This window comes from Dendrobates tinctorius, unplaced genomic scaffold, assembly GCF_039654945.1.
Source record: "Dendrobates tinctorius isolate UK_male_01 unplaced genomic scaffold, ASM3965494v1 ptg000028l, whole genome shotgun sequence".
NCBI lineage: Eukaryota > Metazoa > Chordata > Amphibia > Anura > Dendrobatidae > Dendrobates > Dendrobates tinctorius.
Genome location: NW_027361696.1, coordinates 13739755 through 13767162, shown reverse-complemented (window position 1 = coordinate 13767162; position 27408 = coordinate 13739755). Strand labels below are relative to the sequence as shown.

General features: G+C 43.8%; 1 protein-coding gene across 4 annotated transcripts in view; it reads right to left on the bottom strand.

Annotated features, from left to right (window-relative positions):
* The window catches only part of SPEN (spen family transcriptional repressor), a 134373-nt gene that overhangs the window by 33757 nt on the left and 73208 nt on the right, over positions 1-27408 (bottom strand). The gene's annotated exons all lie outside the window — the stretch shown is intronic.

Sequence of the window (27408 nt, the reverse complement as noted above, 5' to 3'; positions counted from 1 at the left end):
CTGGCAGCTGATGGGAGCATTCATCAGCCACCGCCTGCACTATAAATAAATGGGAAGAAAAAAAAACCAGCGTGGGTTCCCCTGTATTTTCTATAACCAGTCAGGCAAAACTCACAGCTGTGGGCTGTAACCCTCAGCTATCAAGAATAGAAGTGTCCCCACGCTGTTTTTTAAAAAAAATTTTTTTTTTTTTTTTAATTAAATAATAACACTGTGAGGTCCCCCCATTTTTGACAATCAGCCTTGCTAAAGCTCATAACTGGGGGCTGATATTCTCAATCTGGTAAGAGGCCATAGACATTGACCCCCTCCCAGCCTAAAAGCTGCCCATAAAAGGCGCGTCTATTAGATGCGCCAATTCTGGCTCTTTGCCCAGCACTTCCCACTTGCCCTGTAGCGGTGGCAGGTGGGGTTCATTTTTGTAAGGTTGATGTCACCTTTGTATTGTCAGGTGACAACAAGTCCACGGCTTAGCACTAAACACCTCTCCATTACTAATCTTATAATTGTAATGTACATAAACACACAGCCAGAAAAAAGTCCATTAATTGAAAAAAGGACACAAACTCCTTTAATAATCTTAATTAAAGCATACTTACAACCTCGCCTAATTTCACCGAAGCCCTCGTTCTCCTGGAATAAAAGTAAAATAAAATCACAACAATATACCATACCTGTCTGTTCTGTCCCACGCCGTAATCCATGTCTGGGGGATAATTATTTTTCAACCTGGATGTCCAAGATGCGACCGTCCAGGCTGAGAACCACTGGTGAATGAGCTGCTGGGCATGCAGCGTCAGAGACCAGGGGTGATATCATAGAGGTTATATCCGGATACTGAGGCTCCATTCCCAGCAGTAACTTCGGTGAGATCCCCGCTAGCACCATGAGCGCTCCGTTCCTCCTGAGTCTCTCCGAATGCCTAAGTAGTACTGTACAGCCACATATGGGGTATTGCCACGTTCAGTAGAAATTGTGGGACAAATTTTGATTCCCATTTTTACCCACTAGTGTGAAAATGTAAAAATTTTTGGCTAAAAAAAATTTGGTGGTAAAAACGTAGTTATTTTGTCTTCACTGCCCGTTAAAAATTATGTGACACACCCATCAGGGCTATGGAGTCAGAGTCGGAGCCCATTTTGGTGGAGTCAGAGTTGGTGTCATGGAAATTGAGGAATTTGATATTTGGCTTACCGACACCACAGCCCTGATAAGAGGGAGTTGGAGTCAGCGTCATGGAAATTGAGGAGTTGGAGGAATGGCTTACGGACTCCACAGCCCTGATACCCATGGTGTTATTATGATCACTGCACGCCTAGATGAATTCATTAAGAGGTGTAGTTCGTAAAATGGGGTCACTTATGGGGGGGGGGGGGGGTTCTACTGTTCTGGCACCTCATGGGCTCTCCCAGTGGGTCATGGCATCTGCAAACCGTAACAGTAAAATCTGGCGCTCCTTCCCTTCTGAGCTCTGCCATGCGCCCAAACAGTGGTTTACCCCCACATGTGGGGTATTAGCATACTCAGGAAAAATAGCACAATAACTTTTGGGGTCCAATGTCTCCTGTTATCCTTGGGAAAATAAAAAATTGGGGGCATAAAGATCATTTTGGTGGAAAAAAATATGATTATTTTTACGGCTCTACGTTATAAACCTTTGTGAACCCCTCGGGGTTTAAAGTGCTCCCCAGACATCTATATAAGTACCTTTGGGGGGGGGGTCTAGTTTCCAAAATGGTGTCAATTTTGGGGGGTTTCCAGTGTTTAGGCACATCAGGGGCTCTCCAAATTCGACATGGTGCCCGATCTCAATTCCAGCCAAATTTGCACTGAAAAGTCAAACTGCGTTCCTTCCCTTCCGAGCTCCTCCATGCGCTCAAACAGTGGTTTACCCCCACATATGGGGTATCAGTGTAGTCGGGACAAATTTCACAACAACTTTTGATGTCAAATTTGGATCTGAAGTAAATTTGTTGTGAAAAAAGTTAAATGTTCATTTTTTTAAACATTCCAAAAATTCTTGTGAAGCACTTGAAGGGTTAATAAACATCTTGAATGTGGTTTTGAGCACCTTGAGGGGTGCAGTTCTTAGAATGGTGTCACTTTTGGGTATTTTCTATCATATAGACCCCTCAAAGTGACTTCAAATATGATGTGGTCCCTAAAAAAAAAAAAAAATGTTGTAAAAATGAGAAATCGCTGTTTAAATTTTAACCCTTTTGGATTCATAATTGTGCTGATGTAAAGTAGACATGTGGGAAATGTTACTTAAGTATTTTGTGTGACATATCTCTGTGATTTAAGGGCACGAAAATTAAAAGATGGAAAATTGAGAAATTTTCAAAATTTTCGCCAAATTTTTGTTAATCAAACAAATTTTACCACAATCATGAAGTACAATATGTCACGAAAAAGAAACTCAATCACCGGGATCCATTGAAGCGTTCCAAAGTTATTACCTCAAAGGCACAGGGGTCAGAATTTTAAAAATTGGCCTGGACATTAACATGCAAACCACCCTCAGGGGTAAAAGAGTTAAAATGCCACAGTTCGTGCCAACACTAAGGCTGTGTGCACACGCTGCGGATTTTGCTGCGGACCCGCAGCAGTTTCTGCTGCGGTGTACAGTACAATGATTCCCTATGGAATCAAAAACCGCAGTGCAGACGGTGCGGAATTTTCCGCGCGGATTATCTGCGGTTTTCAATCCGCAGAAAGAATTGACATGTCAATTCTTTCTGCGGATTCTCCTGCGGTTTGCCATCTCCTCCATTGAGGAGATGAAAAACCGCAGGGCAAAACCGCAGAGCAATCCGCAGGTAAAACCGCAGGTCTTTTGACCTGCGGTTTCACCTGCGGATTGTACAAAATCCGCGCGGATGAATCCGCACCTAATCCGCAGCGTGTGCACACAGCCTAATCGCGGCTGATGCAGCATGTTGTCAGCCATAGTGGACAGTTGATAGCTACAGGATTGTCACCAGTCGGGGGATGCGAATCTCATATCACAGGTTAGTAAAGAGACATTGGTGGTAACTAAACGGTTAAATATGAAACCGTCTTTAAGATACTGAGAGGTTTAAAAAGGTAATATTTATAGTACAGGAGTGTAGAGAAGCTGAGGAACCTACACTGAAAACAGGAACCAGTCCGACTGGTTCAGCTGACAATTTGCTAGTGATTGTCCCTGAATATTACCAGAAAGATGTAGAGAAACACAGGAAACGTCAGTCATGCGCAGAACGGTGCTGTCCCCAGGGATCACAAACTGAGGCAGCGAGCCTGCAGAGCATGCTGGGAAACTGCAATACTGCTAGGCAGAGCTTAGATAAAAACATTCAGTACAGAAAAACAGACGATTCCCAGGCTACCATCAAATAACAGCCGACAGTTTACTAACGCATCTCCTACAACATGTCTGCTTCATACTGGTACTAAATGGTCAGTGAAAGATTGACCGCATGACCCCCATAGCAATCAGCAGGTTATCCAATCCAGGGTACATTAAATACCAACATGGGAAAAACCGTCCACATCATTTAAATAAGGTTTTAGTATTACATCTACTTAAACATTTTTGCAATTTTTTTTATTCATATTACAATGTTTGTTAAAAAAACAAATAAAAACAGAATTCATGATCTTATAAATTGTCACACTGGTGACTGCGGCTACTTTATATTCCTACTTCAGCCATTTACAGCAGTTTCCTCATCATGGAAAAGGATTACAACTCCCCCATAAACAGCAGATCACAGAATCCACCAATCCTAAGAGATGGTGTCACAGCTCTACGCCTCCTAAACAATAATACCTCTGTATACATTAGAGCATCAGATCCGCCAATCCCATTCAGCAATATTACAGTTCACCACTTCCTCCTCCCTTCACAATGACCTTTGCAGTTTGCACATAGAATCGTAGAGTTGGAAGGGACCTCCTGGGCCATCTGGTCCAACCCCCTGCTCAAAGCAGGATTCGCTAAATCATCCCAGTCAGATGTCTGTCCAGCCTCTGTTTGAAGACTTCCATTGAAGGAGAACTCACCACTTCTCGTGGCAGCCTGTTCCACTCATTCATCACTAACTGTCAAAAAGTTTTTTCTAATATCTAATCTGTCTCCTCCCATTCAGTTTCATCCCATTGCTTCTAGTCTTTCCTGGTGCAAATGAGAATAAAGATGATCCTTCTACAATGTGACAGCCCTTCAGATATTTGTAGACAGCTATTAAGACTCCTCTCAGTCTTCTCTTTTGCAAACTAAACATTCCCAAATCCTGCAACCTTTCCTCATAAGACAGAGTTTGCAGACGGGTCACCATTCTGGTCGCTCTTTTCTGAACTTGCTCCAGTTTGTTGATGTCTTTTTTAAAATGTGGTGCCCAAAACTGGACACAATATTCCAGATGAGGTCTGACCAAAGAGGAGTAGAGGGAAATAATGACTTCACGTGATCTAGACTGTATGCTTCTGTTAATACATCCTAGAATTGCATTTGCCTTTTTTGCTGCTGCATCACACTGTTGACTCATTCAGTCTGTGATCTATTAGTATACCCAAGTCTTCTTCAAATGTGCTGTTGCTTAGCCCTATTCCTCCCATTCTGTATATGCTTTTTTCATTTTTATTGCCCAGATGAAGTACTTTGCATTTTTCCCTGTTAAAACCATTCTGTTAGTTGCTGCCCACTGCTCCAGTTTATTTATATCTTTTTGAATCCTCTCTCTCTCTTCTCTAGTATTAGCTATCCCTCCTAGCTTTGTGTCATCAACAAATTTAATCAGTTTACCCTCAATTCCTTCATCTAACTCGTTGATAAAGATGTTGAATACAGGGCCCAGGACAGAGCCCTGTGGTAGCCCACTTGAGACATTCTTCCAACTGGATGTGCAGCCATTTACGACCACTCTTTGGGTCCGATCACTAAGCCAGTTATGAATCCACCTAACAGTTGCCTTGTCCATTCCATACTTAGTCATTTTTTCAATAAGGATTGTATTAGATACTTTGTCAAATGCTTTGCTGAAGTCAAGATATACTATATCTACAGCAATTCCTTGATCCACCCAATCAGTGATTCTGTCATAGAAGGAAATTAAGTTAGTCTGACATGACTTATTAGTTACAAACCCATGCTGACTCTGTTTAATCACTTCATTCTTATCCAGGTACTGACATACATGTTGTTTAATAATTTGTTCAAAGATCTTTCCTGGTATAGAAGTCAGACTCACCGGCCTATAGTTGCCTGGGTCCACCTTCTTCCGCTTTTTGAAGATAGGAACAACATTTGCTCTTCTCCAGTCTTCTGGGACTTCTCCTGTTCTCCAAGAATTTTCAAAGATTATGGAGAGGGGTTCAAAAATTTATTCTGCTATCTCCTTCAGTACTCTGGGGTGTAATTCATCTGGACCTGGAGACTTGAATTCATTTAGGTTAGCTAAGTGTTTCCTCACTATCTTTCTGTTTATAGATATCCTGGATTCTTCTATTCCCTTAATAGGACAGTGAAGAACAGTTGATGTTACATTTCCTTTCTGAGAGAAAACAGATGCAAAACAGGAATTTAAAAGTTTGGCCTTCTCAACATCCTGTCTTACCAGTTCATCATTTTCATCCTGTAAAAATCCTATAGCATCTTTGACTTTTCTTTTACTTTTGACATATCCCCAAATTCCTTTATTATTGCTTTTGACATCTCTTGCAAGCCTCAATACATTTTCAGCTTTAGGTAATCTGATTTGTGCCCTGCAGGTTCTGAAGGCAGCATTATATTCTTCTTTAGATATGCCTCCCTCTTTCCATTTTATAAACATTTTTTCTTCCTTTTTAGCATGTGCCTAAGTTCTGTGTTCATCCATCCTGGTTTCCTTAAATGCTTCCTATTCTTCCCTCTTTTCGGAATTGTTAACAATTGTGCTTTGAGAATTTCATTTTTCAAGATTTCCCATCCTTCCTGGACATTTTTGTCTTTAAGGATATCCAGCCATTGGATATCCTTAAAGGAATGCTCATTAGCATTAGATGCTTCAATACAAAAGAACGAGTCAGAGTCAGTCTATGGCCGGTTTCACATCTGCCGTTGAGTCCGCATTTAACATGGAGTACGCAGGGACATGCTTTTGGATGTGTTCGGGTGCGTTTGCGTACGATTATGTAGTTTTGCGGTATGCTGCCGGGCGCTCTTGTTGCAATTTTTGTGGCGTCAAATATCCGCAGTCATCCGCATGCGGATGACGTGCATAAAAAACCGCATTACTGTCTACGGTAACGCAAGCGTACGCAACGACATGCGTACGATTTGCGTACACAAGAATTTACATAAAAGACACGGTCTTTTTCTGATGTCAGTTCTAGATTATTGTACTCCTGACAAGTCATTTTATGAGAAATACAGGTGTGTAAACAACTCTGGGGCATCGTACCCTATAGCTGTGAGATGTTCTGTTTTATTCCTCCTAAGAATTAAAGGGGTACTCCCATACCCAAGATCGTTTTCCCAATATGTAGTGGGCGGCGGATCCGTTGCCAACAGGTTTTTGACGGAATCTGACAACGGATCCGCTTTTTGACACTGAGCATGCCCGGAAGAATTTCCTTGCCAGAAATTTAACCCCAAATTCCGTTCTGGCGGCAGAAAACTCTCTCTCTCTCCTAGACTCATTTTCCTTTAAATTTCACTCACTACTAAAGCTGATCCATCAAAAAACGGATGTGGTGGCATCCGTTTGTGCCACAACGGAAACGGATCCGTTTTTTCACAACCTGGCGGATTTTGACTGACGCCATTTGGAAGAATGTGTAAGTGGGGTACCACAGGGCTCTGTCCTGGGCCCTGTATTGTTCAACATCTTTATCAATGATTTAGATGAAGGAATTGAGGGTAAACTGCTTAAATTTGCTGATGACGCAAAGCTAGGAGGGATAGCTAATACTAGAGAAGAGAGAGGATTCAAAAATATATAGATAAACTGGAGCAGTGGGCAGCAACTAACAAAAGGTTTTTTAACAGAGAAAAATGCAAAGTACTACATCTGGGCAATAAAAAAAGCATATACAGAATGGGAGGAATAGGGCTAAGCAGCAGCACATGTGGAAAAGACTTGGGTATACTAATAGATCACAGACTGAATATGAGTCAACAGTGTGATGCAGCAGCAAAAAAGGCAAATGCAATTCTAGGATGTGTTAACAGAAGCATACAGTCTAGATCAAGTGAAGTCATTATTGCCCTCTACTCCTCTTTGGTCAGACCTCATCTGGAATACTGTGTCCAGTTTCGGGCAACACATTTAACAAAAAAAAAAAAAAAAAGACAAAAAAAAAAAAAAGACATCTACAAACTAGAGCAAGTTCAGAAAAGAGCGACCAGAATGGTGACCGGTCTGCAAACCATGTCTTATGAGGAAAGGTTGCAGAATTTGGTAATGTTTAGCTTGCAAAAGAGAAGACTGAAAGGAGACTTAATAGCTGTCTACAAATCTCAAGGGCTGTCACATTGTAGAAGGATCATCTTTATTCTCATTTGCACCAGGAAAGACTACAATCAATGGAATGAAACTGAATGGGAGGAGACACAAATTAGATATTAGAAAAACTTTTTGACAGTTAGAGTGATCAATGAGTGGAACAGGCTGCCACGGGGGGGTGATGAGCTCTCCTTCAATAGACGTCTTCAGAGGCTGGACAGACATCTGTCTGGAAAGATTTAGTGAATCCTGCTTTGAGCAGGGGGTTGGACCAGAGGGCCCAGGAGGTCCTTTCCAACTCTATGATTCTATGATCTGAGTTTTTTGTTGCATTTTTTTGCACTTACTCATTGCTTTCTACAGGTGAAAAAATGCTGCAAAAAGGCTGAAAGAAGGGGACACGCAGTTTTAAAAAATGTTGCAGTTTTCCAATTCAGTCAAGGAAAAAAAAACTGAAGATTCGTTAAATCTCATAGCTTTTGCTGGTACTGTAAAACACAGCCTTTAATTTGAATACAAAAATGCACCAAAAGGCAACATGTGAACATAGCCATGCAAGAGTTTTTATTGTAAAAATATTAATTTGAAATTAGGTGCATTTGTTAAATTCAGCTCCTCAGAGTCAGTACATTCTAGGACCAGCTGCAGTCTTTTGATGTCTGTCTCTACCATCTTTGCAAATCTTGGAGGTGACATTTTGTCCCTTCTTTGCACATTCGCTCTCGCTCAGTGAGGTTGGATGGCGATATCTGTGATCAGCAATTTTCACGTCTTGTCAGATTCTCTGGGATTGGGATCTGGTCTGTACAACCCTATGGAATCAATGGTGCTACATAAATAAATAATAATAATGTGCAGTAATAGTTACCTGCCACACAGTTTTGCATCTAGAGCCAAAAGTTCTGTTTAGGTCTCAAGTGACCAGACCCCCTACTTCCACATGCTGGCTTTGTCATCAACGTGGCACTTCTTATGGCTTTTTTCTAGCTGCTCTTTCATAAAGGCCAGATTTGTCGAGTATACAACTAATAGTTCCCTCTCCCTCCGTGGGTGGTACTACAATAACACCCCGGCAGCAGGCGCGCTGTCTGGGTGTTATGTTTGACACCAATCTCTCCTTCACATCCCATATACATTCTCTTGCCCGCTCTTGCCGCTTACACCTAAAGAACATCTCTAGAATCCACCCTTTTCTCACTATGGAAACAACAAAAACCCTCACTGTTGCATTGATCCACTCCCGCCTGGATTACTGCAACGCTCTATTAATTGGCCTCCCCGTCACTCGACTATCCCCTCTCCAGTCCATACTTAAAGCAGCGGCCAGGAATGTCCATCTGGCTAATCGGTACTTGGACGCGTCCGCTCTTCGCCAGTCCTTACTTTGGCTTCCCATTCATTATAGGATCCAATTCAAAGTACTTGTTCTCACCCACAAAGCTCTCCACAGTGCGGCACCCGTTACATGTCTTCTCTCATTTCTGTCTATCAGCCTAGCCGATCGCTGCGCTCTGCAAACGACTTTCGACTAACCTCTGCACTAATCTGTACCTCCCACTCCCGACTCCAAGACTTCTCCCGTGCTGCTCCTATCCTCTGGAATGCTCTACCCCAAGAAATCAGGACTATCCACAATTTGCGTAGTTTTAGGCGCTCCCTCAAAACACATTTGTTCAGAGCTGCCTATCACGTTCACTAATCAAAGTCATTCTCTGTGTAAGTGTGTGTGTGTAGCCCATTCACTATCTCCATCCATCCTTCACTCCCTCAAGATGGCTGGACCTTCATTGTAAATACACAATTGTAAATACACACCTGTACTTTGTATCTCCCTCACCTCATTGTAGATTGTAAGCTCTCACGAGCAGGGTCGTCTTATTTTGCTTTAATTATTGTATTAACGTTGTTACTTATGACTTGTGTTTTGAAACTGTTAAACTGTAAAGCGCTGCGGAATATGTTGGCGCTATATAAATAAAGATTATTATTATTATTAATAGTTGTCATATTGACAAATTCTACCCCAGCTGTGGATCTCTGCAGCTCCTCCAGTGACCAATGGCCTCTCGGCTGCTTTTCTAATTAGTGCTCTCCTTGCTCGGTATGTCAGGTTAGATGGACAGCCATGTGTTGAGTGAGATGTTTGCGGTTGTGCCATACTCCTTCCATTTTTGGATGATGGATTGAATAGTGCTTCGTGAGATGTTCAGAGCTAGCTTGGGCTATTTTTTTTTTTTCTTATAACCTAACCCTGCTTTCCTCTTCTCCACAACGTTAGCCATGACCTGTCTGGTGGACTCAAAGTTTTTCATGATGCTGTTTGATCCCTAATGTTCTCACACAAACCTCTGTGGCCTTCGCAGAACAGCTGTATTTATACTGAGAAGAAATCACACTAGTGGACTGAATTTACTAATTAAGTGACTTCTGGAAGTGATTGGTCACTCAGACTACTGGGGCTGAAAACAAATGAATCTCACAATTCTCAGATTTATGTTTTTAAAATTAGAAAACCCTGTATCATTTCCTTTACACATATCACAAACTTTTAATACAAATATATTTTAATTTGTGGGGGTAGCGTGAAGAAATGTGGAAAGTTCACGTGGTATGAATACCCTTTTAAGAACTGTATATAACACTACAAGCTATTAAAAGTGGCCCTCTACATGCGCTGCTTTTGATTCTTCCAACGTATAGAAAATGCAAGCAAGAGCAAAGGCATTCTCCAAAAATATTCAAAATTCAGGGTCCTCAGTGGCGGAGATCTAACAGAGTGAACTAAAAAGATGGTAACAAAAATGGTAATTAGACCTACCGGTAATTGTATTTCCAGGAACCCATTCTGACAGTACCATGGAGGACGTCATTCTTATCCTCAATGGGACAGGAAACAACGAAAGGTTAAAAGGACCTTCCCACCTCCTCCCCTCAGTGTCTTTTCACAGTACCACTTCTGGATACATGCACCAAAACATTTACTAGACATTCTTTATACAAACTTTACGTCACATTAGCATAGAATTTTCTCAGAAGGGAAGGAACTAGTAGTGCTGTCAGGATGGGTTCCTGGAAATACAACTACCGGTAGGTCTAATTACCGTTTACAGTTTACCAATCCTGACAGCACCATAGAGAATACTGAAGTATGACGATCTAGGGCGGGACCACTGCATGAAGAACCTTCCTACCGAAGGCTAGTTGCCCAGAGACTACGTCTAGCTTATAATATTTCGAAAAGGTATTTAGACTAGACCAAGTTGCGACCCTGCAAATCTGATCCACTGAAGCCCCCCTTTCTCAGCCTCTGAAGTAGCTATGGCCCTAGTTGAATGGGCCCTAAGAGTATCCGGGAGAGATCTTCCCAAAGCCTTAAAGGCTAGACCAATAGTGGATCTGATAAATCTAGCTATTGTGGATTTGACCGCTCTTTAACCCCTATTTGAACCCCCGTACTGGACAAACAAATGTGTGCCCTGCCTCCAGCCCTTAGTTGCCTCTAGGTATTTAATAACTGTCTCTCCAACATCTAGGTAATTAAAGGATTGTTCCTTCAGGTTTTTAAGGTGCTGGCAGAAGGTGAACAACTTCCTGATTCATGTTCGGAGTTGAAACTACTTTGGGGAAGAATACTGGGTTGAGCCTCAAGACCAGTCGATCTTCAAACACCTGTAAATATGGGTCCTGAACAGATAGGGCTTGCAGCTCCCTTATTCTTTTGGCCGATGTAAATCGCTACCAAGAAAGCAGTCTTGAATGAGAGCCTACTAGTGTCCATGTCATCTGCTGGTTTTATAGTACCAAAGTACTATAGTAGTAGTATAGTACCTAGTAGTAAACGCACTGTGTAAAGATGCCAAGGAGAGACTGACTTCCTTACAAAAGGCTTCAGCCTCTGTATAGCGCTAGAGAACCTAGCTATCCAAGGGTGAGTGGATAGGGGAAAGTAAAAAAAATATGCTAAGGGCTGAGATCTGTACCCTTAAGAGTACTTGGTCTAAAGCCCTTGTTGAAACCTGTCTGCAGAAAATCAAGGATCCCATGGATGTCAGGGAGGGAAGTATCTACCGATGTTTCTCCACAATAAATGCAGAAGCACTTCCACATTTTGTTGTATAAAGCAGAGGTCACAGGCTTCTGCTTGCTTGAAGGGTAGAAATTACTTCGTCGGACAATCCTTTTGACTTCAGGACCTGCATCTCAGGAGCCATGCTGAGAGTTTTAGACTGTCTGGTTTGTGGTGGAGAACTGGGCCCTGGTGGAGATCTTTTCATCTTGGAAAGAGGATGGAATCTTCTTCTGTCATATTCCTCAGCAGAGGGTACCAACTCCTCTTCAGCCAGAAAGGCACCACCACGACAATCTTCGCTCTTTCCTCCTGTATTTTCCTGAGCACCCTCGGGACCAGAGGAAGAGGTGGAAATGCATAGGACAGCCCCTCTCTGCACGGCTGGGACAATGTATCGACTCCTGCTGAACTGTCTAGGGGGTTTAGGGAGAATCTTTGCAGTCTCTCTGGCAGCGAACAGATCCACTCGTGGCACCCACCGTGCTGACAAAGCAAACTGAACACTTCCTCTTCCTCGTTCAGCTCCCACTCTGTGGGAGATAACTTTTGTCTACTCAAAAAGTCTGCCACCTGGATTCTGGATCCCTCCAGGTGTACTGCAGAGACTGATAGGACTGTTGCATCAGCCCATATGAAGATCTTCTTGGCCAGATGTTGCAGTGCATGATGTTTTGGTCCCCCCTGATGACACAGGAATGCCACTGCCATCATGTCAGACAGGATCCTTATTTGTCTGCCCCTGACAAATAAACTGGACCTGCAGTAGTAGCGTCCATACCGCATACAGCTCCCTCTAATTCAAGGACCTGGATCCCATCTATGGACTCCATTCTACTTGGAAAAATCTCCCTTCCAAATGGGCACCCGAGCCCAGCTGACTTGCGTTGGTGGTAATATACGACACACGGGGAGACAATCCATGGAACTCCTGCCTGGATGTTTTCCGGAGTGGTCCACCAATGTAAGTATTCCCTTACCGGGAGTAATAGGGGCATCACTTTGTCCAGCGACAGTTAACTTTTGTCCCAGGCGGATAGAACTGTGCCCTGAAGCTCCCTGAAGTCCCAAGATTCTCATTGCTTCTCTGAAGGAGCAGCAGCTTCCTGTACATTGGTGGATTCTTTCTACCATGGCGTGTTCTTCTTCTGGCAAGAAATATGTTCTCAATCGGGAGTCTAGTAAGACCCCCTAGGAAATTCTTCCTGGGTTCTAGGACCAGGTCCAACTTCTCCCAATTTATGACCCATCTCAGCTTCTGAAGCGTGGAGATCGAGATCTGGCAATGGTCTCTGAGCTGTTCCTCAGAGCCGGTCATTATCAGGAAGTTGTCCAGATAAGGTACTATGATGATGTCCTGTTTCCTTAGGTAGGTGACTACCTCTGCCACCAGCTTGGTGAATACCCTGGTGTCAGGGACTTGCTTGTCTATTCCACTCAGGAACTTGCAGCTCTCTGGCGCCCCCCCTTACCCTCAGGTCAGTCAGAGAACTACACCTAGGATAAGTAGTCGCCAGAAAGGCTGTCTTGCCGTGTACTGGATATTGGGCACTCTGCAGTGAGGGTGGTATGTATATTCCCAGTCTCAGGCCGGAAATACACACATAAACCTGCGTTACGTCACTGCCAGGGTATCCCAAATCCCCCAGAACACTCTGCTGCCACCAGTTCCTCATTTGACATGAAAACCATTATCAGGTCAGGAGCCTACCCACAAGATAGCGTAATTTAGCGCAGAGGATGTGGCATTCCGGTCAGAGCAAGGAAAACGAAACTAGTAAATTTTATAGATTTACTCCAGAAAATATAGGCAATGTTTAAAAAATACAAAGATGTCACAAACGAGACAAAATACAGTATATACAGTTAGAAATGAAAGGGATCAAAATAAGAACATAAACATCTCAGTCATTGGTATGCCGTGTGGATGAAGGGGGAGGAGAAACTTCCTAGAACGAAGGGGTACAAATGCAAAGCTACCTGCAGTTGATTCTCCGGGCAAAAGACGAACGCCCTCTTTTAAAAAGTTCTTAAAAACTTCTATTTGTCATAACTATGGGTGGAAACCTCAGAAACAGACGACAGGGGTATCATTTTTCTTATTACGATATTATCTTTCATTTAACCCCTTACCTACAATTGACGTAATATTCCGTCCATGCTGATCTGTCACAGTGATCTGTGATGTGACAGATCAGCGATCTGTCACAGGACAGTGATGTCCCACCTGGGACAAGGTAATAAAGTAAAAAAAAAAAAAAAAAAAAAAAAAAGTGTTAAAAATAATTTAAAAAAAATCGCTAAATAAATCAGTAAAAAAAAAAAAAATATTCCCCAATAAATCCATTTTTTCAAAATAAAAAAAAACCAAAAACAATAAAAGTACACATATTTGGTATCGCCGCGTCCGTAATGACCTGCCCTATAAAACTGTCCCATTAGTTAACCCCTTTAGCGAACCCCTTAAAAAATAAAAATAAAAAACGAAGCAAAAAATAATGATTTATTATCATACCACCGAACAAAAAGTGCAATAACGCGCGATCAAAAAGATGGTACCGCTGAAAACGTCATCTTGTCGCGCAAAAAACGATCCACCATACAGCATCATCCGCAAAAAAATAAAAAAGTTATAGCTCGCAGAATAAAGCGATACAAAAATAATTATTTTTTATATAAAATAGTTTTCATTGCAAAAAACCGACAAAACATAAAAAAACGACCTAAATGAGGTATCGCTGTAACCGTACTGACCCGAAGAATAAAACCGCTTTATCAATTTTACCGCACGCGGAACGGTGTAAACGCACCCCCCCCAAAAGAAATTCATGAAACGCTGGTTTTTGTTCATTCTGCGTCCCAAAAATCGGAATAAAAAGCGATCAAAAAATGTCACGTGCCCGAAAATGGTACCAATAAAAACGTCAACTCGTCCCGCAAAAAATAAGACCTCACATGACTCGGTGGGTCAAAATACGGAAAAATGATAGCTCACAATATGTGGTGATGCAAAAACTATTTTAACAATAAAAAGCGTCTTTTAGCGTGCGACAGCCGCCAAACATAAAAACCGCCATAAATCGTAAATCAAACCCCCCGTTATCACCCCCTTAGTTAGGGAAAAATAATAAAACTAAAAGAAAATGTATTTATTTCCATTTTCCCGCTAGGGTTAGGGCTAGGGTTAGGGCTAGGGTTAGGGCTAGGGTTAGGGCTAGGGCTCAGATTAGGGTTAGGGGTGTGTTGAGGTTCGGGTTGGAGTTATAATTGGGGGTTTCCACTGTTTGGGCACATCAGGTGCTCTCCAAAGGCAACATGGCGTCTGATCTCAATTCCAGCCAATTCTGCGTTGAAAAAGTCAAATGGTGCTCCTTCCCTTCCAAGCTCTGCCATGTGCCCAAACAGTGTTTTACCCCCACATGTAGGGTATCAGCCTACTCAGGACAAATTACAAAACAACTTTTGGGGTCCAATTTCTCCTGTTACCCTTAGGAAAATAAAAAATTGGGGGCAAAAATATAATTTTGCGGAAAAAAATGTTTTTTTTATTTTCACGCCCAGGCGTTATAAACTTCTGTGAAGCACTTGGGGGTTCAAAGTGCTCTCCACACATCTAGATAAGCTCGGTGGGGGGGGTCTAGTTTCCAAAATGGGGTCACTTGTGGGGAGTTTCAATAGTTTAGGTACATTAGGGGCTCTCCAAACGCATATGACACCCGCATACCAATCCATCAAAGTCTGCATTCCAAAACGTCACTACTTCCCTTCCGAGCCCCGACGTGTGCCCATACAGTAGTTTTCTCCCACATATGAGGTATCAGCGTACTCAGGACAAATTGGACAACAACTTTTGGGGTCCAATTTCTCCTGTTACCCTTGGGAAAATAAAAAAAATGGGGACTAAAAGATGATGTTTGTTGAAAAAATACGATATTTTTATTTTCACGCCCGGTCGTTATAAACTTCTATGAAGCACTGGGGGGTTCAAAGTGCTCACCACACATCTAGATAAGTTCATTAGGGGGTCTAGTTTCCAAAATGGGGTCACTTGTGGGGGGTTTCCACTGTTTAGGTACATCAGGGGCTCTCCAAACGCAACATGACACCCGCAGACCATTCCATCAAAGTCTGCATTCCAAAACGTCACTACTTCCCTTCCGAGCCCCGACGTGTGCCCATACAGTAGTTTTCTCCCACATATGAGGTATCAGCGTACTCAGGACAAAAACTTTTGGGGTCCAATTTCTCCTGTTACCCTTGGGAAAATAAAAAAAATGGGGACTAAAAGATGTTTGTTGAAAAAATACGATATTTTTATTTTCACGCCCGGTCGTTATAAACTTCTGTGAAGCACTGGGGGGTTCAAAGTGCTCACCACACATCTAGATAAGTTCATTAGGGGGTCTAGTTTCCAAAATGGGGTCACTTGTGGGGGGTTTCCACTATTTAGGTACATCAGGGGCTCTCCAAACGCAACATGACACCCGCAGACCATTCCATCAAAGTCTGCATTCCAAAACGTCACTACTTCCCTTCCGAGCCCCGACGTGTGCCCATACAGTAGTTTTCTCCCACATATGAGGTATCAGCGTACTCAGGACAAATTGGACAACAACTTTTGTGGTCCAATTTCTCCTGTTACCCTTGGGAAAATAAAAAAATGGGGACTAAAAGATCATGTTTGTGGAAAAAATACGATTTTTTTATTTTCACGCCCGGACGTTATAAACTTCAGTGAAGCACTGGGGGGTTCAAAGTGCTCACCACACATCTAGATAAGTTCCTTGGGGGGGTCTAGTTTCCAAAATGGTGTCATTTGTGGGGGGTTTCTACTGTTTTGGTACATCAGGGGCTTTCCTAACGCGACATGGTGTCCGATCTCAATTCCAGCCAAAAACGTCAAATGGCGCTGCTTCCCTTCCGAGCTCTGCCATACGCCCAAATAGTGGTTTACCCCCACATGTGGGGTATCAGCGTACTCAGGATAAATTGCACAATATCTTTTAGGGTCCTGTTACTTTTGGAAAAATAAGAATTGAGGGTGAAAAGATCATTTTTGTGGAAAAAATATGATTTTTTAATTGTACTGCTGTACGTTATAAACTTCTGTGAAGCCCTTGGGGGTTCAAAGTTCTCACCACACATCTAGATAAGTTCCTTGGGGGGTCTAGATTCCAAAATGGTGTCATTTGTGGGGGGTTTCCACTGTTTTGGTACATCAGGGGCTCGCCAAACGTGACATGGCGTCCGATCTGAATTCCAGCCAATTTTGCATTGAAAAAGTCAAACGGCGCTCCTTCCATTCTGAGCTCTGCCATGCGCCGAAACAGTGGTTCCCCCCCACATATCAGGTATCAGCGTACTCAGGACAAATTGCACAATAAGTCTTGCAGTCCAATTTCTCCTGTTACCCTTGGTAAAATAAAGAAAATTGAACCTGAAGTATTTTTTTTGTGAAAAAAAGTTAAATGTTCATTTTTTTTTTAATATTCAAAAAATTCCTGTGACGCACCTAAAGGGTTAATAAACTTCTTGAATGTGGTTTTAAGCACCTTAAGGGGTGCAGTTTTTAGAATGGTGTCACTTTTGGGTATTTTCTATCATATAGACCCCTCAAAGTGGCTTCAAATGTGAAGTGGTCCCTAAAAATAAAATGGTGTTGCAAAAATGAGAAGTCGCTGGTCAATTTTTAACCCTTATAACTTCCTAACAAAAAAAAATTTTGTTTCCAAAACTGTGCTGATGTAAAGTAAACATGTGGGAAATGTTATGTATTAAGTTTTTTGTGTGCCGTATCGCTGTGATTTAAGGGCATAAAAATTCAAATTTGGAAAATTGCGAAATTTTCAAAATTTTCGCCAAATTTCCGTTTTTTTCACAAATAACCGCAAGTTATTTGAATGCAATTTTACCACTAACATGAAGTACAATATGTCAGGAGAAAACAATGTCAGAATAACCGGGATCCATAGAAGCGTTCCAGAGTTATGACCTCATAAAGGTACAGTGGTCAGAATTGTAAAAATTGGCCCGGTAGTTAACGTGCAAACCACCCTTGGTAGTGAAGGGGTTAAGACCAGACGTGTCTGGGTGGTGCGGGCGGGCAGAAATCCGTTTCTCAGTTTCTGCTGGCCACACAAGCTACAAAGCACTGCTGTGGATAGCTCTAATCATGCAGATCCCGGAAATATATTTGTCCTGCCCTTATGGTTATTTCTGTGTTATTAAATTCGATCTTGAATAGACAAAGAAACATGTGCTTAACCAAAGCCGGATTTAAACGGCCAGGAGCTCACATTACACCAATCTTGTATACCTGCAGGCAGGGGCGAGTGGACATTCCATCATGGACAAAGAGGGGGTGGAGGTACAGCTGCGAGGGGAATGTTTGTGAGCTGTGCCTGCACATGGAGCTTTGTGTGTCTACTGTACAAACCTTATGGGGGAGGGGCAGCATGTCCTTCACAAACCAAGGCGATGCAGCAGGAAGTTCTGGATAGGTACTTTGGTTATTAATGCAATAACGCATATTTTCCTGACACCTGGTTGCTGAGGCTAGGCCAAAGGGAAGATATCGGAACTGGTAGTGACGGACCCTCCCCTGGACACTCAGAGCAAACCTTAGGAAGCTCTAGTAAGAAGCATGGACTGGAACGTGATAGTACGCATTCTTTAAATCTAGGGTACACATCACCATATTTTTGTCTATAAGAGGAATCGTAGACTTGATGGATTTCATCTGGAATTTCTTGTATCTTATCCACTGGTTTAAGGGCTTGAGGTTTATTATCTTCTCTCCTGAGGGTTTCTTTACTGAGAAGAGGTTGGAATTATGGCCCTTGCACTTTTCCTGCTCGGGGACCGGGACTATTGTTCTGATCTATAGTTAGGCTATGTGCACACGTATGCAGAAAATTTCTGCATGAAAACCGGACTCCTTCCCAGAAAACGCACTTTTTTTCTGCGAGTTTTCTGCGCAAAAAAACTTGCGTTTTTTTCCAGAGTGGTCCCAGCCTCAGAAAATAGCTAGAAATGCGGAATTTTCCGTGAAATTAATGAGCATGCTGCATTTTTTTCCCACGATGCGTTTTTTTTTGCGGAAAAAAACGCATCAACATGCACAAAAAGTGCGGAATTCATTAAAATGAATGGGATGCTTCTTTTAAGCGGTTTATTTGGTAAAACCGCAAAAAAAACGCATACGTATGCACATACCCTAAGTTCTGGATATCTTTCCACATGTGGGAGGCAGCTGACTGAAGGCGGGAGTTCGTTATGAAGCTTTGGGGGGGGGGGGGGGTAGATGGGTGAACTCTATCTTGTACTCGTAGCCCTGGGAGACTCTCTCTAACATCCACAGATTTTCTGAGATCTCCTGCCAGCCCCCCAGGAACTGACCTAGCCATTGCCCAACTGTCATGGCGTCACTTTTTACTGGAGCCTGAGACAAAAATGGAGTTCTTACCTCTACCTCCCTTGGGGTAACTCCATCTAACCATTTTCCCTTTCCCTTTATAGTTTGTCTTCTGGCTAGGTTGGGGCCTACGAAAGGGCTGATATTTCTTTGGTATCTCCTCAGGGAATCCCTTCTTTTTGTCTGATGCCTTTTCTAAGAATATCATCTAGAACAGGCTCAAACACTATTACCAGAGAAGGGAATGGAACAAAGCTTATCTTTGGACTGAGCGTCCCCCGACCAAGTCTTTAACCAGATAGCCCTGCGGGCAACATTGGACAAACACCCATTCCTGGCTGCAAATCATACGGATTCTGAAGACGCGTCAGCCATGAAGCCGGTTGCCAGTTCCAGGAGGGGAAGGGATTTTAGGATGGTGTCCATGGGAGTCTTCAGATCTCAAATGTTCCTCTAGATCGTCGACCCATAAGTGAATGGACCGAGCCACCAAGGTTGCTGCGATGTTAACTCGGATTATGGCTGCCGAGGTCTCCAGTTTCTTTTAAGACGACCATCCGCCTTCCAGTCCATGGGTTCTTTCAAGCTGGAGGAATCTTCATCCTGGGGATGTCTTCCCAGGCTTTGATGTCCTCTGACTCGAAGGGTAGGCGGAGCTTAAAGTCTCTTGGAATGACCAGTCTTTTCTCTTCCCACTACTCCATGATCATAGAACAAATGTCGCTGTTGTCCGGGAATACTCTACTTCTCTAGGATTGTAACCCTCCAAACATCTCATCCTGTATGGAGAGGTGTTTTGGGGTATCCTCCACCTTCATGGTATCTCATACCGCTCGAAGGAGGTCATCAGTGTCCTCGGAAGACAAGAGGTACCTCCTTCCACCCTCTGGTGGGTCAATAAAGACTTCTCTTTCCTCCTGGTCGGATTCATCCGACATCTCATCATCACAGGACACTTCTGTCTCCCTTGGCCTCCCTCCATGGGATTCGGATTGTGAGTTATGAGAGTATACAATTCCGGAAAATGATGCCTGGACCTCCTCTCTTATAATGGACCTCATGTCTGATCGCAAAGAAGTCTGCACCTCTCTGATGATTTTTGAAGTGCAGGTTCACATAGGTGTATTTTGCCAGGTCTCTGGTAGTTTGGCGGTACGGACAGCACATCTTTGAATTCTTCCTGACTTCGATAGCCTTCTTTGGAGTTGCCTAGATAGGTGCCCCCCCCACCAGAATACACAGAGTATATGCCATGTGTTTCTAAGTGTAGTGTAAGGGCTAATGTGGGTGTTGCTTTGCAAGCTTAGGCTAGTTTCACACTAGCGCTTCTCAGAGATGCGCAGGGCTGCGGACGTCCTCCGTGTAGCTCCGCCCATTGCCGCACCTCAGCCGGTCTGCTCCTCATACATCCGCACGGCCTGCATACCTATCTTAACATTAGATACGCAGGCCGTGCGGATCTATGCGGATGCGTCCGCATGCGTCGTTTTGACGATACGTTGGGAAACTTGTTGCATTCAATGAGGGTCGCCACATCGTCAAAACGACGCATGCGGATGCATCTGCATACATCCGCACGGCCTTCGTACCTAATGTTAAAGATAGGTACGCAGGCCGCATGCGGCCGTAGGCGGAGCAGACAGGAGTAGGTGCGGCAATGGGTGGAGCTACACGGAGGACGTCCGCAGCCCTGCACATCTCTGAGAAACGCTAGTGTGAATCTAGCCTTACTCACATGCCCCTGGTTGTTCAAAACCAATGTCTGTTTTAGCGGAATCCTCCATGTAGGATTTTCTGGTATGAAGTCCAATCTTACAGTATAGCAGCCAACATAGACACGAGGACCCTATTTACTGTATATGACGCCGATGCCATCTGAAGTCCCCGCCGGGTCCTCTTCCTGCATTCCCTTGTGGAACGCACGCTGGAACGCAAGCCTGCCACGACCCGGAATTGCTCTGCCCGGCCTGCAGAGATGACATCACCGGAAGAGAGCCCACAAGGCTTAGGCACACCCCATCAGAGGGTGTCGGCCGCAGATCGCTTGATAGGAAGGGAAAGGCTGGGCCCCCCGATCCACGCTGCAGCTAGGGATCAGAGCTTCCTCTCGTCGTTCCTATCCTCATTGGGACAGGAAAAAATACTGAGGGGTGGAGATGGGAGGGTCCTTTTAACCTCTCGTTTCCTGTCTCAATGAGGATAAGAAGTTTGTCCTCCATGGTGTGGTCAGGATTGGTGAACTGGAAAAGCAGCTTCTCACTCCTCGGTTCTCGTCATCAGTATAACAAAATCTGAAGTCACATATTATACACAAAAGGACACAGATTTGAGTACTAACGAGAAAAATGACGTGAAACAGGACCGTCAATACGAGAAGTGCAGATCTGGGGCACGATGCAAAATCTCACCTCGTGAGGTATCCTTGATCATGAGGAAGGTGAGATCAGCCTAAAACTACACAGGGGAACTTGTTAATGATCAAGGCAGCTGGGACCACAGTCACCAAGAAAACCATAGGTAACACATTAAGCCGTAAAGGTTTAAAATCCTGCTGTGCCCGCAAGTCCCCCTTCTCAAGAAGGCACATGTGCAGGCCCATCTGAAGTTAGCCAATGAACACCTGGATGATTCTGTGAGTGATTGGGAGAAGGTGCTGTGGTCAGAGGAGACAAAAATTGAGCTCTCTGGTAATAACTCAGCTCGCCGTGCTAGGAGGAAGAGAAATGCTGCCTATGACCCAAAGAACACTGTCCCCACTGTCAAGCATGGAGGTGGATACATTATGTTTTGGGGGTGTTTCTCTGCTTAGGGCACAGGACTACTTCACCGCATCAAAAAGGGAGAATGGATGGAGCCATTCACCATAAAATCCTGAGTGACAACTTCATTCCCTCAGCCAGGACATTCAAAATGGGCAGTGGCTGGGTCTTCCAGCAAGACAATGACCCAAAACATACAGCCAAGACAACAAATGAGTGGCTCAAAAAGAAGCACATTAAGGTCATGGATGGTCTAGCCAGTCTTCAGACTTTAATCCCATAGAAAACTTATGGAGGGAGTTGAAGCTCCAAGTTGCCAAGCGACAGCCTCAAAATCTTAATGATTTAGAGATGATCTGCAAATAGAAGTGGACCAAAATTCCTCCTGACATGTGGGCAAACCTCAATCAACTACAAAAAAACGTATGACTGCTGTGCTTGCCAACAACGATTTTGCCACCAAGTATTAAAGGGAATCTGTTACCCCATTTTTGCTCTATGAGCTACGGCAGAAGTAAGAAGGAAGACATCATTGCTAGAAGATGGGAGGCGCCGGACCGCGACACCCATATCAGACCGAACCCCCGGTTGAGTATAATTTAAGGGTACCGTTACACTTAACGATGCACCAACGATCCCGACAACGATACAACCTTGTCAGGATCGCTGGTGCATCGCTACATGATCTGCCAAACAGGCAGCTTCACCGGCGAGGACGCCGGTATTGAAGGTAAATATCGGGTTACTAAGCGGCGCGTGTCACTTAGTTACCCCATGTGTACTTTAGAAACCGGCACGAGCACGCAGGTTTCTAAGGTACACATCGGGTAACTAAGTGACGCGCTCCGCTTAGTAACCCGATATTTACCTTAGATACCAGCTCCCAGTGCCTGCTTAGAGCGCTGGGAGCCTCGCTGATCGTTGGCTCCCACTGCTACACGCAGCGATGCGCGCTGGCTAGCGGGAGAGCAACGATCAAAAAACGGCCCAGGACATTAGAGCACGATCAGCGATACCCGGCAGGGGCCCGGTCGCTGATGTGTTTCACACACAGCGATGTTGCTGGCGAGATCTATGGGGCGTCACAAAATCAGCGGTCTCGCTGTGTGTGACAGGGCCTTAACTCGTTTTTCTTATCTTTAAGGTTACATCGGGGGCTTATCTACAGCATTACAGAATGCTGTAGATAAGCCCCTGATGGCGGTGCCGGCAGCTCATAGAGCAAAAATGGGGTAACGGATTCCCCATAAGTCTTGTTTGCCAGAGGGATGAAATACTTCCTTCTCACTGCAAAATGCATAGTATATACATAATAGAAATTGTATGTATGTGTGTAAATATAAATATATATATATATATATATATATATATATATATATATATATATATATACACACACACACACACACACACACTATATAATTGTCTAATTCTGTCTGTAATGGAAATCCAGCCACACTGATTGGTCGCTGCAGTTAGGCCGCGACCAATCAGCGACAGTTGCTTAGTCGTCGCGGCAACACGGCCGCATTGCTTATTGTACAGGCACATTACAGCCGTTAAAGGCATCACTGCTGCGTCGCTCATTACACAGGCACAGTCCTGTACAGTCATGGCCAAAAGTTTTGAGAATGACACAAATATTATATTTTCACATGATCTGCTGACCTCTGGTTTTTATGTATGTGTGTTTGTCAGATGTTTTTATCACATACAGAAATATAATTGCAATCATATTATGAGTAGCAAAAGGTTATATTGACAGTTAGAATGAGTTAATGCAGCAAGTCAATATTTGCAGTGTTGACCCTTCTTCTTCAGGACCTCAGCAATTCTCCCTGGCATGCTCTCAATCAACTTCTGGATCAAATCCTGACTGATAGCAGTCCATTCTTGCAAAATCAATGCTTTTATTTTGTCTGAATTTGAAGGTTTTTGTTTGTCCACCCGTCTCTTGATGATTGACCACAAGTTCTCAATGGGATTAAGATCTGGGGAATTTCCAGGCCATGGTCCCAAAATCTCTATGTTTTGTTCCCTGAGTCATTTCGTTATCACCTTTGCTTTATGGCAAGGTGCTCCATCATGTTGAAAAAGGCATTGTTGATCGCCAAACTGCTCTTGGACGGTTGGGAGAAGTTGCTCTTGGAGGACATTCTGGTACCATTCTTTATTCATGGCTGTGTTTTTAGGCAAGACTGAGAGAGAGCCCATTCCCTTGGCTGAGAAGCAACCCCACACATGAATGGTTTCAGGATGCTTGACAGTTGGCATGAGACAAGACTGGTGGTAGCGCTCACCTGGTCTTCTCCGAATAAGCCGTTTTCCAGATGTCCCAAACAATCGAAAAGGGGATTCATCAGAGAAAATGACTTTACCCCAGTCCTCAGCAGTCCACTCCCTGTACCTCTTGCAGAATATCAGTCTGTCCATGATGTTTTTCCTGGAGAGAAGTGGCTTCTTTGCTGCCCTCCTTGAGACCAGGCCTTGCTCCAAGAGTCTCCGCCTCACAGTGCGTGCAGATGCACTCACACCTGCCTGCTGCCATTCCTGAGCAAGCTCTGCACTGCTGGTAGCCCGATCCCGCAGCTGAAACACTTTTAAGAGACGGTCCTGGCGCTTGCTGGTCTTTCTTGGGCGCCCTGGAGCCTTTTTGGCAACAAGGGAACCTCTCTCCTTGAAGTTCTTGATGATGCGATAGATTGTTGACTGAGGTGCAATCTTTCTAGCTGCGATACTCTTCCCTGTTAGGCCATTTTTGTGCAGTGCAATGATGACTGCACGTGTTTCTTTAGAGATAACCATGGTTAACAGAAGAGAAACAATGATGCCAAGCACCAGCCTCCTTTTAAAGTGTCCAGTGGTGTCATTCTTACTTAATCATGACAGATTGATCTCCAGCCCTGTCCTCATCAACACCCACACCTGTGTTAATGGAGCAATCACTGAAATGATGTTAGCTGGTCCTTTTAAGGCAGGGCTGCAATGATGTAGAAAGGTGTTTTGGGGGATAAAGTTCATTTTCTAGGCAAATATTGACTTTGCAAGTAATTGCTGTTAAGCTGATCACTCTTTATAACATTCTGGAGTATATGCAAATTGCCATTAGAAAAAAATGAAGCAGTAGACTTTGTAAAAATTAATATTTGTGTCATTCTCAAAACTTTTGGCCATGACTGTACATATTCTGGAGTATAATACATTAGGTAATTAGGTAACAGTAGAACAGTGACTGCAGCTCTGGGTGTAACTTGCGTACAATACAGTAGGTAACAGCAGAAAAGTGACTGCAGCTCATGACTGCAGCTCTGGGTGTAACTTGCGTACAATACAGTAGGTAACAGCAGAAAAGTGACTGCAGCTCTGGGTGTAACTGGAGTACAATACATTTGGTAAGATCTGAACAGTGACTGCAGCTCTGGCTGTAACAGGAGTATAATACATTAGGTAAGAGCAGAACGGTGACTGCAGCTCTGGGTGTAACTGGACTACAATACATTAGGTAAAAGCAGAACAGTGACTGCAGCTCTGGAAGTAACTGGAGTACAATACATTAGGTAACAGCAGAACAGTGACGGCAGATCTGGGTGTAACTGGAGTACACTACATTAGGTAATCCGTATGTGGCAATGTTCACACAGGGAATGCAGAGCATATGGATCACAGCCTCTTAGTAACACCATAGAGGGGGGCTGCCCAGTGCTAACTATAATGTATCCCGTGTGAAAAGAGGCCACAGTTTACAGAACCATTTGGGCCCAACATTAGGTAACAGCATAACAGTGACTGCAGCTCTGGGTGTAACAGGAGTACATTAGGTAACAGCAGAACAGTGACTGCAGCTCTGGGTGTAACTGGAGTACAATACATTAGGTAAGAGCAGTACAGTGACTGCAGCTCTGGGTGTAACTTGAGTACAATACATTTGGTAAGATCTGAACAGTGACTGCAGCTCTGGCTGTAACAGGAATATAATACAACTATTTTTATTTTAACAGAGACTCTAGAATACCCGATGAGATAGAATCGGGCCACCATCTAGTATATATATATATATATATATATATATATATATATATACACACACACACATTTGGTATCGCCGCGTTCAGAAACGCCCGATCTATCGAAATATAAAATCAATTAATCTGATCGGTAAACGGTATAACATACCATACGTAACGCAGGATATGCATGAAGATAAATACTAAACAAACATTTAAAACTGCAATATGATGTGCCATTGAGCAACCAGTGAGTAATCCTTTGCGAAAATGCCCGTGATGACGTACGTTCTCGCAGGATCGCGATGTCTCGCGGTAATTCGCGATGACGTCGCGCAAATGACCGCGAGACTTCGCGATCCCGCGAGAACGGACGTCATCGCGGGCATTTTCGCAAAGGATTACTGGGAACGAGAGCGTGGAGAGAAGCGGGAAGGCTGCGCGGGACGCCGGAAGGTAAGAATAACAATATTTTTTATTTTAAATTCTATTTTTTACAGGGATATGGTACCCAAAGCCCGGAGGACAGTCTCCTCTCCTCCGGACCGTGGGTACCATCCGCAAACGTTCTGCTTACTTTCCGCATATGGTGTGCACAGCCACATGCGGGAAGTAAGCGGAACAATGCATTCCTATGGGTGCGGGATCGCCGCGATTCCGCAAAATTAATGAGCATGCTGTGGTTTTTACCGCAAAGCGATTCCTCCGCGGTAAAAACCGCAGCATTAGCACAGCATTGCGGAATCCCATAGGAATGCATGGGATGCTTATTTTTCGTGTTTTCGCGGCAAAATCGCGCGGTTAAAACCGCCGCGGAAACGCAAAAAAAACGCCATGTGTGACCTCAGCCTAAATGATAACTAATCTTAAAGAAAAAAAAAAATTATAAAATATCTATGACCAAAAAGGAACAAAATTAGGAGGTAAGACCTTCAAAAACTTGCTACTTAATTTTTACCATGCATTTCCTTGGCACCCTAATACACATATAAACACACACATGCATATACATACCGTACATAAATATATTGTGGCATGGCGACTGGTAATGTGATTGATGGGCAGTATGTATCACAGAGGTGGGTGGCCCAGTGATGGAAGCCTGGGCGTATTTTGCTCAGCAGATCTACTGCCGAGGCGTTTTGCTATACATTGGGAGGCTTCCAGGTGACTTGGAGAGATGGGTGGGTCCAGTCACCTATATACCCACCCAAGGGGGTGTGTCTGAATACCCAAGGTGAAGCCTGTATGTGAGTGTGTTTGAGGACCTGCGGTGATGTCACGCTCAACTGACCAGTGCATGTGATGTTACCTCACCTGTGGGTGTGGTTACAGGCTACCTAATGGAGCCTGTGTGTTTGTCACATGTGGCGAGTGCTGGCTAGTCTGAGCCAGAGGAAGGAGGCCTGTGATATACGTCCGGAGTGGACAGTCTGATAACCGTGACTGATACTGACCCGGGTCAGTGAGAGAGACGTTCATGGGATACCTCTGAGGATAAGAGGCATCCGGGAACCTGTGTGCCGACACCAACCGGTAACGGACAGGAATCCGTGTTGTGCTGACCGGGGTCAGAAAGAGACTGTTTATGCTGTGTTTATTGGATACTTCTGAGTTCAAGAGGCATCTGGGAGGCAAATAAACATTAGTTTTACCAAAGCACGTGTACAGTAGGGAATAGAGACTGTGGTTATAA